The sequence below is a fragment of the Stenella coeruleoalba genome, assembly GCF_951394435.1.
Source record: "Stenella coeruleoalba genome assembly, chromosome: 8".
NCBI classification, from domain to species: domain Eukaryota; kingdom Metazoa; phylum Chordata; class Mammalia; order Artiodactyla; family Delphinidae; genus Stenella; species Stenella coeruleoalba.
This window is the reverse complement of record NC_137154.1, coordinates 44,446,477-44,459,226: the sequence shown is the minus strand read 5'-3', so window position 1 is coordinate 44,459,226 and position 12,750 is coordinate 44,446,477. Positions and strand designations below refer to the sequence as shown.

At 39.0% G+C, this 12,750-nt stretch overlaps 1 long non-coding RNA gene across 1 annotated transcript in view; it reads right to left on the bottom strand.

The window, feature by feature from the left end:
- Positions 1 to 3,020: 3,020 nt before the first annotated feature.
- The window catches only part of LOC307190803, a 65,399-nt gene continuing 55,669 nt past the window's right edge, over positions 3,021 to 12,750 (bottom strand). The window contains exon 4 of the long non-coding RNA XR_013829546.1: positions 3,021 to 5,087. This is a non-coding gene — a long non-coding RNA (uncharacterized lncRNA). The remainder of the gene's footprint in view (positions 5,088 to 12,750) is intronic.

The following is a 12,750-nucleotide window of genomic DNA, read 5'->3' as shown; positions in this document are numbered from 1 at the left end:
GTCAATGATTGTTCAGCAGTTAGTTGTGATTCCGGTGCTCCTGCAAGAGGGAGTGAGGGCATGTCCTTCTACTCCGCCATCTTGAGCCAATCTCTGTTCTCTTTTCAAGTTATGTTTTCAATGGACTGTTCCAGAAAACTTCAAGCATACAGAAGAGATAGAGCAGAACCATGGCTTTTGCATGTACATTATCTTGATTAAACTCTTGTTAACATTTTGCCATATGTACCTTAAGAGAAAGTTTTATATATGAAACACTTCAAATTGTAGACTTTTCACTCCTAAATACTTCAGTATTTAGTTTGCATCTCCTAAGAATAAGGTTATTCTTCTACATAGTAATACCATTATCACACCTAGGAAAATAAATAATAACTTGCTAATATCATCTAATTTAAATTGCATATTCAAATTTCCCCAGTTGTCCCCAACATGAACTTTTAAAATTAATACTTTAGAACCAGAATCCAGAGTTAATGAATTGCATCTTGTTGTTATGGTTTTTAATCTCTCTTATTCTAAAAGAATCCCCTCACCTTTTTCTTTTAAGTTACATTGACATTTGAGTTGTCATGTAGACTCTCATCTTCTGATTTGCCTGATCATTTCCTTGTGGTGTCATTTAACTTTTTTTTAATATAGCTTTTTTTCCCTGTAAGCTGGAAATTAATTTTAAAGGCTTGATTATATTTGGTTAACAATTTTGATAAAATGCTCACTTTTTTTTGTTAATGGACAAATATCATGCCTTATTCCTTAATGGTTTGCCCTATGAATTTCAACAATTTCTCTTTCTCCCTTTTTCTATCAAATAGCTTAGTTCTGGCAAAGCGTTTTTTGTTGTTGTTGTTCCTACAGCTATGACTACTGAATGATTTCATCAGCCCATTTTGGAGTCTCTTTCTTTGTATTCCAGTACAACAATCTTAATCTGCCCTGTGGCAATACACAAGTCTCATGGGGAGAAATGGAATACAAGGAAATGTAAATGAGAAAAACACCTTGATTATAGTTTAAGAATTACTGTGCCATGCCTTTTTTTTTTTTCCTCATGAAACTTACAGTCTAATGTGAACGTGGGGGCAGATAATAGTCAAATAGTCACACAAATGAGTGATTAATTAAAACCAAGGCAAGGGCTTAGAAGGAAAGGAGAACAATTCTAAGAAAGCCATCCTAGGAGGACCTAGCCTGGATGGTGGGGCCAGAGAAGACTTCCTGGAGGATGCAACTGTGCCATGCCTTTAAAAAAGTTGTGGAGGATGAAGCTTCTGGAGCAGGTGAGAAGTCAGAGGAAGCCGAGGTCTTGCCCCCAAAGGTCATGCTCCACAGAGCTGGAGGGGCACACTGCAGAATCCCAGACTCCATTTTTGGGTCTGTATCATGTTGAAATATGGGATCTTTTTCAAGAGCAGGTCCCAAGGATAAGGCTCATTTTGTAGCCACTCATATTTTTTTCACAGCACCGTCATCCTTAGCATTTTTTTTTCTGTTGACTTGGATCTCAGAGATTAGTAGAAGCATATATTAACTGTGAAATTCATCTTGATTCTGAATAGAGTCTTATAATAGTCTCTATCCTGTTGTGACTTTTCCAATAGTCTCGTGAAATCAGTAGGGAATAGACCATTTATTTCCATTCCAGAGGAAAAAGAATCAATTTTGAACTTTCTTTTTCCAGTACAACAAAGGTTTATTGAACCCTTATTGTACAAAGGAGTTGTACATAAAGTTAGCTTGAACCCACATGTTGCTAATAGTGGGGAAGAAGACACATAAACAAATACCTTCCTTGTAAATGTCAGAGATAAGGTGTCAAGAGGTCAAAAATGAAGGGCTTGGGACTTCCCTGGTGGCACAGTGGTTAAGAATCCGCCTGCCAATGCAGGGGACACAGGTTCTATCCCTGGTCCGGGAAGATCCCACATGCTGTGGAGCAACTAAGCCCATGCGCCACAACTACTGAGTCTGTGCTCTACAGCCCTCGAGCCACAACTACTGAGCTCACTTGCCACAACTACTGAAGCCCGGGCGCCTAGAGCCTGTGCTCTGCTACAAGAGAAGCCACCTCAGTGAGAAGCCCACGCACCGCACGAAGAGTAGTCCCCGCTCGGGCTTCCCTGGTGGCGCAGTGGTTGAGAGTCCGCCTGCCGATGCAGGGGACACGGGTTCGTGCTCCGGTCTGGGAAGATCCCACATGCCGCAGAGCGGCTGGGCCTGTGGGCCATGGTCGCTGAGCCTGCGCGTCCGGAGCCTGTGCTCCGCAGCGGGAGAGGCCACAACAGTGAGAGGCCCACATACCGCAAAACAAAAAAAGAGTAGTCCCCGCTCACCACAACTAGAGAAAGCCCACGCACAGCAACGAAGACCCAATGCAGCCAAAATTAAATAAATAAATGAACAATAATAATTTGTATGATGGTTTGAAAACATTAAAAAAAAAAAAAAAAGATGAAGGGCTTATCTCAGCCTTCCTGGAGGAGATGGGGCTGAGCTAAGCCTTGAAGGATGAGCAAAAGCCAGATGCCAAATGGTGAGAGGAGCCTTCTTGGCTTGTTCACTGTGGTATTTCTAGCATCTAGCATATGGTAGACATTCAATCCAGTGCATTTATAAAAGAAATCTCATCAGAGGAAATGTTATAAGCATGCACACGCACACACGCGCACACACACGCGCACACACACACACACACACACACACACACACACAAAGGCGTGGGAAACTATAAATAGATCAGAATTACCAGATGAATCCTTACCCTTTATGGGGTCACAGACCCCTTTGAAAAACTAATGGAAGCCATGGACCTACTCCCTAGTAAAATAAATATACACTCAAAATTTTACAGATAATTTTAGAGGATATAGATATTCTCTAACCCCATCCATATTAAGAATCTCTGCTGTAGAAAAAGAAAAGAAACAAACCAAAAAAAGAATCTCTGTGGTAGGGAATTAGGAGCATTGAGGTTTTTAAAAACATATATTTGTTTTATTTTGTTTTCTTGTAAACTAGGGAATGACATAACTGAAGATTTACTTTGGATGCATCATAAAGGGTGGGTTTAAGGGAGATAACATCAGAGGCTGGGCTAGGGAGCCAGGAATCTGAGAACCAGGGAGGTGAGAACAAAAATAGTATGTCCAGGACCGTTTAGAGCAGTGCTTCTCAAACTTCAACATGCATACAAAGCACTGGGGTGCTATGGACTGAATGTTAGTGTCTCCCTAAAATTCCTATGTTGAAATCTTAATCCCCAAGTAGATGATATTAGGTGACTTTTGGAGTTGCTTAGGCCATGAGGGTGAAGCCCTCATGAATGCGGTTAATGCCCTTATAAAAGAGATCCCACAGAGTTCCCTAACCCCTTCCAGCGTGTCAGGACACAGCAAAAAGACAGTTGTCTCTGAACCAGGACGAGGGCTCCACCAGACAGTGAATCTGCTAGTACCTTGATCTTGGACTTCCCAGCCTGCTAAACTATGAGCAATGAACTTCTGTTGTTTATAAGCCACCCAGTCTATGGTACTTTGTTATAGCGGTCTGAATGGACTAAGACACTATGCACCTTTTTAAAATGCAAATTCTGATTCAGTAGAGCTAGGATGGGACCTGAAATTCAGCACTTCCAACAAGTTCCCTGGTGACATTGACACTGCTGGTCCAGAGACCATACTTGGAGGAGTAAGGTTCTAGGGAGTCCCTAGGAGGAAGTGCCTTGATACTATTATGGTCTGTCCTCGGCTTTGCAAGCCCAGAGTAGTGTAATCTAAACCTCTCATCTGTAATTTTGAAATTCTAATGACCTGAAAACCAAAAGCACTTTTGTAACTCCTTTGGAGGCAAAACCTGAACTCACGTGAGGCTATTTATAATCCTATTTCCTATTGTGTATGAATATTCATATTTTCATTCTAAAAATATTGATGTGTTTGATTATGGGAAGCTGCTTTAGACTCTGCTGGGGGGGTGATGTTATATGAGGTACTTGATCATATCCTAGAATATAAAAAATTCCGAATTCTTGGGAATGTAAATTGGTGCAGGCACTATGGAAAACAGGATGGAGGTTCTTTAAAAAACTAAAAATAGAATTGCTGTATGATCCAGCAATACCATTCCTGGGTATCTATCTGGAGAAACCTCTAATTCAAAAAGATACATGCACCCCAATGTTCGTAGCAGCAGTATTCACAATAGCCAAGACATGGAAGCAACCTAATTGTCCATTGACAGATGAATGGATAAAGAAGATGTGGAATATGTATACAGTGGAATACTAAGCCATAAAAAGATGAAATAATGCCGTTTGTAGCAACATGGATGAACCTAGAGATTATCATACTAACTGAAGTAAGTCAGAGAAAGACAAACATCATAAAATATCACCTATATGTGGAATCTAAAATATGATACAAATGAACTTACTTACAAAACAGAAACAGACTCACAGACATAGAAAACAAACTTATGGTTACCAAAGGGGAAATGGGGGGAGGGGGCAGGGATAAATTAGGAGTTTGGGATTAGCGGATACAAAGTACTATATATAAAATAAACAACAAGGTCCTACTGTATAGCTCAGGGAACTATATTCAACATGCTGTAATAAACCATAATGGAAAAGCATATGAAAAAATATATATATGTATATATATATGTATAACTGAATCACTTTGCTGTACACCTGTAGTAACATTGTAAATAAACTATACTTCAATTTAAAAATTCCAGAAAGTTCCAAAAAGAAAAAACTATTCCAAATTCTGAAACATTTCTGACTCAGCGTTTGTGGCAATCTGGGGGATGCTTGCCCCACCCATTCCATAATCTTCCTTCTTCTTCTGGGAATTGTTCTCAATTTCACGGAGCTGGGCCTGAACCTGTCCTGCTCGCAGCTCCCCCAACCAGTCACAGATAATTTGATTAGGGTGGATATCTGACCCAAATCGGGCCAATCAGATTCTGTCTGTGGGAATTTGGAGTTGGGACTCACAGGTGCTTGTCTCCTTTGGTTGCTGGCGCTGAGGCAGGTGAGAGGAGGCCTTCTTCAGCTGCATGTCTGAGAAGCAGAGAAAGCTAATCTGTAGACAGAAAAAAAATGAAGCGGGTGTGAAACAGAAACGAGGGGCAGGCTTGGGAATGCGAGATGCAGACCAACAGCAGGGGCAGCAGCTTCAATCCTGACTGCCTTCCGGTTTCCGGTTCGAGTCCTAATTGCCCTTTCTGCCCTTGAGTTCTGTGACACACCACCACCATCTTGTAATACATTGTGTTAATACTACATTGTGTTAATACTACCTAAAGTGGGTTTCATTGAATTGCCTTAACTAAGACAATAACATAACTATTTTTAGTGCAGGAAAAAAATTTTTAGACTCTGAGAATGGACATACAAATCAAATTCCCAAGAGAAGGCTAATTTATTAATTTCCGTGCAGAGTAACTGCCAGTGGGACCAGAATACTCCCACTTACAGGTCATCCTGTTCTTTCCCAGTGGGGAAATCTACATGGGAAGCCACATTATAATGAGAAGGCAGCTTGATGAGTGTAGACGAACCAGATAATTAGGGGATCTGAGCAGACTGTCTGCATGTGAGGATGGCCGCAGGCACTTTTCCCCAGGTCCAGGATGCGCCAAACCTGCCGTGTGGTGTACATGTGCGCACGTGCTAGGGCACACTTGGAAAACAGGCCACCTCATGAAAACCAGTTCACCCAAAAGCCAGGTCAGCTAATGAGCCCTTTACCTTAAATGAGTACTTGTTAAAACATTTCATGTGTGATGGAATGGTTTCCACAGCTTTCTGAGTATTTTTCCCCTAAGGTGACTGGTAACTGTTTTATGTTATATAGTTCTGTTCCATCTTTTTTCCTTTTCTTTCCCTTTCTCTTCCCCTCCCTCTTCCCCTTCCTTCCTTCTTTCCTTCCTTCCTCCCCTCCTCCCTTCCTTCCTTTCCTTCCTTCCTCCCTTCCTCCTTCCCCCTCTCCCTCCTTCCTTTCTCTTCTACTCCTATTTCAAAGATAATTTTGCCCATTGGTCGAAGGTTGTCCACCTTCTCACCTTTATCCATGCTCCCCTCAACCTCCCCTCGGCCCATCATCTCCTAGAGAGCAAGACTGGAGGTTGAGTCTTCAGAGGTGAGCTAATGAAGACCAGAAATAGTGTCCAATAGAGAAAATGGGTGGAGTGAATCTAAACTAGACTGTGGGGTGGGGATGTTGGAGGGGGAGCTGAAGGTCAGGAACCAGACCCTCCAGGTGACTTGAAACACCAAGATCAAAGCAGCAGGAGCAGGACCTGTCAACGTGAAATCAAACCTGGAGTCCAGGATGACCACGACACTGGATTGAAGGGAGAACAGGCAAAAAGCAAGTGAGGAAATAATAACAGTTGTTCTGTATTTCCATTCCATTAACTATCTCAGACTTCTCTGTTTCTTTAAAATCATATTATGTGTCTTTTGGAAAATTTTGCGCAGTGTTGAATTTGCATAAATCTGGAGTTGCTCAGCTCAGGGAATGTTTTTACTCATGATTCATAGACTTTATCCCCTTTTTAAAACTTCTTCTTCCTGCTGCTTCTCAGACATTTGTGTACTAGATTTCATTATTAAGCAAATTACCACAAATCCAGTGTTCATTGCTGTGTAGTGAGGCATTTCTGTGTTGACAGGGAGAGTGGAAAGATGAGTCAAGTTCATCAGAAACATATTAAGCTCTATTGCACTTTATATTTTGTGACATCTAAATGATGAAGTAACACTACTGGACAACAAATATTAACCCACATATTATTTTTAAAGCTTTTTAAAATCAAATAGAGTGAGTTTTAACCAAAAAACATGGTTTCCACCATAAAAATGATATATATTTGTATCTGTTTCCTGTTGATGCTGTAACTAATTACCATAACTTAGTGGCTTAAGATAATGCAAATTTCTTTTTTATTTTTATTGAGATTGTATGATTTTCTTTTTTTAAAAATTTGCATGGAAATACAAATGACCCCGAATAGCCAAAGCAATCTTGAGAAAGAAAAACGGAGCTGGAGGAATCAGGCTCCCTGACTTCAGACTATACTACAAAGCTACACTAATCAAGACAATATGGTACTGGCACAAAACCAGAAATATAGATCAATGGAACAGGATAGAAAGCCCAGAGATAAACCCATGCACATATGGTCAACTGATCTATGACAAAGGAGGCAAGGATATACAATTGAGAAAAGACAGTCTCTTCAATAAGTGGTGCTGGGAAAACTGGACAGCTACATGTAAAAGAATGAAATTAGAACACTCCCTAACACCATACACAAAAATAAACTGAAAATGGATTAAAGACCTAAATGTAAGGCCAGACACTATCAAACTCTTAGAGGGAAACATAGGCAGAACACTCTATGACATAAATCACAGCAAGATCCTTTTTGACCCACCTCCTAGAGAAATGCAAATAAAAACAAAAATAAACAAATGGGACCTAATGAAACTTAAAAGCTTTTGCACAGCAAAGGAAACCATAAACAAGACCAAAAGACAACCCTCAGAATGGAGAAAATATTTGCAAACGAAGCAACTGACAAAGGATTAATCTCCAAAATTTACAAGCAGCTCATGCAGCTCAATATCAAAAATACAACAACCCAATCCAAAAATGGGCAGAAGACCTAAACAGACATTTCTCCAAAGAAGATATACAGATTGCCAACAAACACATGAAAGAACGCTCAACATCATTAATCATTAGAGAAATGCAAATCAAAACTACAGTGAGATATCATCTCACACTGGTCAGAATGGCCATCATCAAAAAATCTATAAACAATAAATGCTGGGGAGGGTGTGGAGAAAAGGGAACCCTCCTACACTGCTGGTGGGAATGTAAATTGATACAGCCACTATGGAGAACAGTATGGAGGTTCCTTAAAAAACTAAAAATAGAATTACCATATGACCCAGCAATCCCACTACTGGGCATATACCATGAGAAAACCGTAATTCAAAAAGAGTCATGTACCACAATGTTCACTGAAGCTCTATTTACAATAGCCAGGACATGGAAGCAACCTAAGTGTCCATCGACAGATGAATGGATACAGAAGATGTAGCACATATATACAATGGAATATTACTCAGCCATAAAAAGGAATGAAATTGAGTTATGTGTACTGAGGTGGATGGACCTAGAGTCTGTCATACAGAGTGAAGCAAGTCAGAAAGAGAAAAACAAATACCGTATGCTAACACATATATATGGAATCTAAAAAAAAAAGATCATGCAGAACCTGGGGCGAGATGGGAATAAAGACGCAGCTCTACTAGAAAATGGACTTGAGGACACGGGGAGGGGGAAGGGTAAACTGGGACAAAGTGAGAGAGTGGTAGTGTATATATGGACATATATACACTACCAAATGTAAAATAGATAGCTAGTGGGAAGCAGTCGCATAGCACAGGGAGATCAGCTCCGTGCTTTGTGACCAGCTAGAAGGGTGGGATAGGGAGGGTGGGAGGGAGGGAGATGCAAGAGGGAAGAGATATGGGGGTATATGTATATGTATAACTGATTCACTTCATTATAAAGCAGAAACTAACACACCACTGTAAAGCAATTATACTCCAATAAAAAGGTTAAAAATTTTTTTTTATTAGAGTATAGTTGATTTACAATGTTGTGTTAGTTTCTGCTGTACAGCAATGTGTATCAGTTACACATATACATATATCCACTCTTTTTTTAGATTCTTTTCCCATATAGACCATTACAAAATATTGAGCAGAGTTCCCTGTGCTATAGAGTATGTCCTTATTAGTTGAGATAATGCCAATTTATTATCTTACAGATCTAGAGATCAGAAATCCTAAAATCAAGGTGTTAGCAGGGCTGTGCTTCTTCCAGAGGCTCTAGTGGAAAATCTGTTTGCTTGCCTTTTCCAGCTTCTAGAGGTGGCCTGCATTCATTGGCTCACAGTCCCTTCCTCTATCTCCAAAGCCATCAGTGAAGCATCTTCAAATCTCTCCCTGACTACAACCTCTGCTACTGTTATCATATTGCCTTCTTTCTCTCAAACTCCTGCCTTCCTCTTATAAGACCTATGATTACATTGGACCACATAATCCAGGATAAGCTCCCTATCTTGAGATCCTTAATTTAATCACATCTACAATGCCCCTTTTACTGGGTAAGGTAACATATTCACTGGTTCTGGGGATAAGGATATGGACATCTTTGGGGAGTCTATAGAAATACTCATTTATACTATTTGGCCTATCTTAATAATCACTCACAGGCATTAATAAAATACATTTCAGAAAAATAGGAAAATATAATTCATGGCTCGACTACTGAAAGGTAAATATAATGAATATTTCCTTCCATCTTTTTTTAAATGAACAGTTTTACATAGTTATGATCATGCAATGTATACGTATGTATACAATTTGAAACTCTGTTTCTTCACTAAGTATTATATCATAGTCCATTTTCCATGTTAGTACATAGCCTGAGCAAACAGTTTTATTGACTACATAGTATTCCATTGAGTGAATATACCATATTTTACTTAAGCCTTTTCTTATTGTTTGGAAATTAGAAGTTGTTTTTAATTTTTAAATATTATAAATAACTCTGTGACAAGTATATTTGCTCATAAAGATTTTTGTGTTCATGTTTTTCCTTGGGGATAGATTCCAGACATGGAATTACTTTATCAAAGTCTTTTTACAGCAAATGTTTTTCAAAGAGTTTATATAAAATTTCAGAACCATCAAGATACATATTAGTACCCATTTTACTACATTCTCACCAGCATCAAACAAAACAACAATCACAATAATAACTTTGCCAATCAGGTAGGTAGAAGAGATGACTTAACTTTTGTTTTAATTTGCATTCATTTGTTTACAAGGGAGAGTGAACATTTTCTCATGGGGTTATTTGCTAGTTATTATTCTTCTTTGATGAATTATTGATTCAGGCCTTTTACATTTGGGGGTCAAAGTTTTTTTTTTTAATTTTATTTATTTATTTTTGGCTGTGTTGGGTCTTCGTTGCTGCACACAGGCTTTCTCTAGTTGCGGCGAGCAGGGGCTACTCTTCGTTGCAGTGTGCGGGGTTCTCATTGCGGTGGCTTCTCTTGTTGCGGAGCACAGGCTCTAGGCATGCGGGCTTCAGTAGTTGTGGCTTGCGGGCTCTGGAGTTCAGGCTCAGTAGTTGTGGCTCACTGGCTTAGTTGCTCCACGGCATGTGGGATCTTCCTGGACCAGGGCTCAAACTTGTGTCCCCTGCATTAGCAGGCAGATTCTTATCTACTGCGCCACCAGGGAAGCCCTCAAATTATTTTTAAAATTAATTTGTCTAATATCTATACATTTTAAAAGTTTATTTAATGTTTGTGATATTTGCTATAATTATTTTCTGTCTCATTTCTATACTTTGTAAGTTTTAAATTTGTACATAGTCTAATCTATCCATCCTTTTTTCCACCTTTTTCTTTGCTTCTTTCAAAGTCCTCCTGTCCCTGCAGCAACATGGAAGGACCTAGAGATTCTCATACTAAGTGTAGTAATTCACAGAAAGACAAATACCATAGGATATCACTTGTATGTAGAATTAAAAAAAAAAAAGATACAAATGAACTTATTTACAAAACAGAAAGAGACTCATAGACATAGAAAACAAACTTATGCTTACCAAAGGGGAAAGGTGGGGGAGGGATGGATTAGGAGTATGGGATTAACAGATACACACTACTGTGTATATACTGAATCACTGTGCTATACACCTGAAACTAACATGATGTTGTAAATCAGCTATACTTTAATTTAAAAAAAAGCTAGGCTAGTTTTTTCTAAGAGACTGGCAAGGGCCAGTCAGGTCAACCTCTAATTTGAGCCTAAATGCCAATCTATAAGTTGGTGGCCTAACTGTATACATGAAGGAAGGAGCACAAAATGTGTCCTGGGCTGAGCATGTGAAGACAAAGAGTCAAGCCTTACTTTAAAATTAAATGTTATTTTTATTTCAGTGAATTAAAAGATACTTTTATTGTTTGCAAAAAATCCTCCTGTCCCAATGGTTAAATACACAGTATATTTAATATTCTTCTAGCTTTTCTTATGGTTTAAAAGTGTCTCTTTAATCCACCTGGAATTTATGTTGGTATGAAATCTATGGAGAGGATCTCACTACGTAAGTCCCCTACATACGAACCTTCAAGTTGCGAACTTTCAAAGATGCAAACATGCATTCCATCAACGTCAGGCATGAGTGAAACTGCAGCTTGCCCCCCTTTCCTATTGCTGACATTCCTTCAGCTCTACCATCTCCCACTTCCTCTCCCTCCTCCAGTCAGTAACTCTTCTTGCCTGTTCACTCGATGTCAGCTCCTGTATGCCAGCTGTTGTACTGTACTACTGTACTTTTCAAGGTACTGTATGTAAGATTAAAAATGTTTTATTTTTTGTGTTTGTTTTTTTTTATGTATTATTTGTGTGAAAAGTATTATAAACCTATTACAGTACAGCACTATATAGCCAATTGTGTTAGTTCGGTACTAGGCTAACTTTGCTGGACTTACAAACAAATTGAACATATGAACGCACTCTTGGAACGGAGCTCGTTTGTATGTAGGGGACTTACTGTACCTGCTAAAATTTTACCCAGAGGAGAGGCCTGATTTGCACTTCTGAGTTCTTTGCACTGAGCCATCTGCCTTTTCCCTCTTCACTGAAAAGAAAGAAAAGTGACAGAAAGGTGTGAAATGCTATGTTGTTTTCCTAGTCATAGGGAATAATCTCCCCCTTTTCTGAATATGTCCAACCTTCTCCAAATATTCTCACCTTCTGATTAGTTTTTAAGCTTAAAATTGAAACCAGTAGCTTTAGATAAATTGGCTTAAATATATTGAAAGTACTCAAAAGTGGGCAAATAGAAAAAAAAAAGTCAAAGTTTTAAAAAGCATTGGAAACCATTCTATCAGACATGAAATATTGTATATTTGATAAATATAAATTCTGGATGAATGGGTTTAGGTAAGTTAAGCAAGAGCTGACAATCTTTCCTCTGGACAATAATTAGACCAGCACTGTCCAGTGGAAATAAAATGTGGGCCACACATGGAATTTTATGCTTTCTAGTAGCCACATTAGAAAAGTAAAAAGTAGCAGGTGAGGTTAATCTAAATAATGTCTTTTATCTAAACCAATATATCTGAAATGATATCATTTCAACACATAATCTATGTTAAAATTCTTGAGATAGTTTATATTCTTTTTTTTTTTAATACTAAGTCTTTAAAGTCCAGTGTTTATGTTCCACTTACGGTACATCTCAATTTGGATTAAACTCATTCCAGATGCTCATTAGCTGTGGGGCTAGTGGCTGTCCTCTTGGATAGAGCAGCTCTGGACACAATGACACATTTTGGCTGCTGGGCTTTTTTCCTACACTCCATGCTGAACAACCTTTAAAAAATGTCTTTTTTCAGGGCCGAATATAGTTGATTAGCTTTTGGTATCATTTGGTTACAACCATTTTAAACATAACCCTTCTCACATACAGATGGCCAATAGGCACATGAAAACATGCTCATCATCGCTAATTATTAGAGAAATGCAAATCAAAACTACAATGAGGTACCACCGCACAATGGTCAGAACAGCCATCACTAAAAAGTCTACAAATAGGGAATTCCCTGGTGGTCCAGTGGTTAGGACTCTGTGCTTTCACTGCTGAGGGT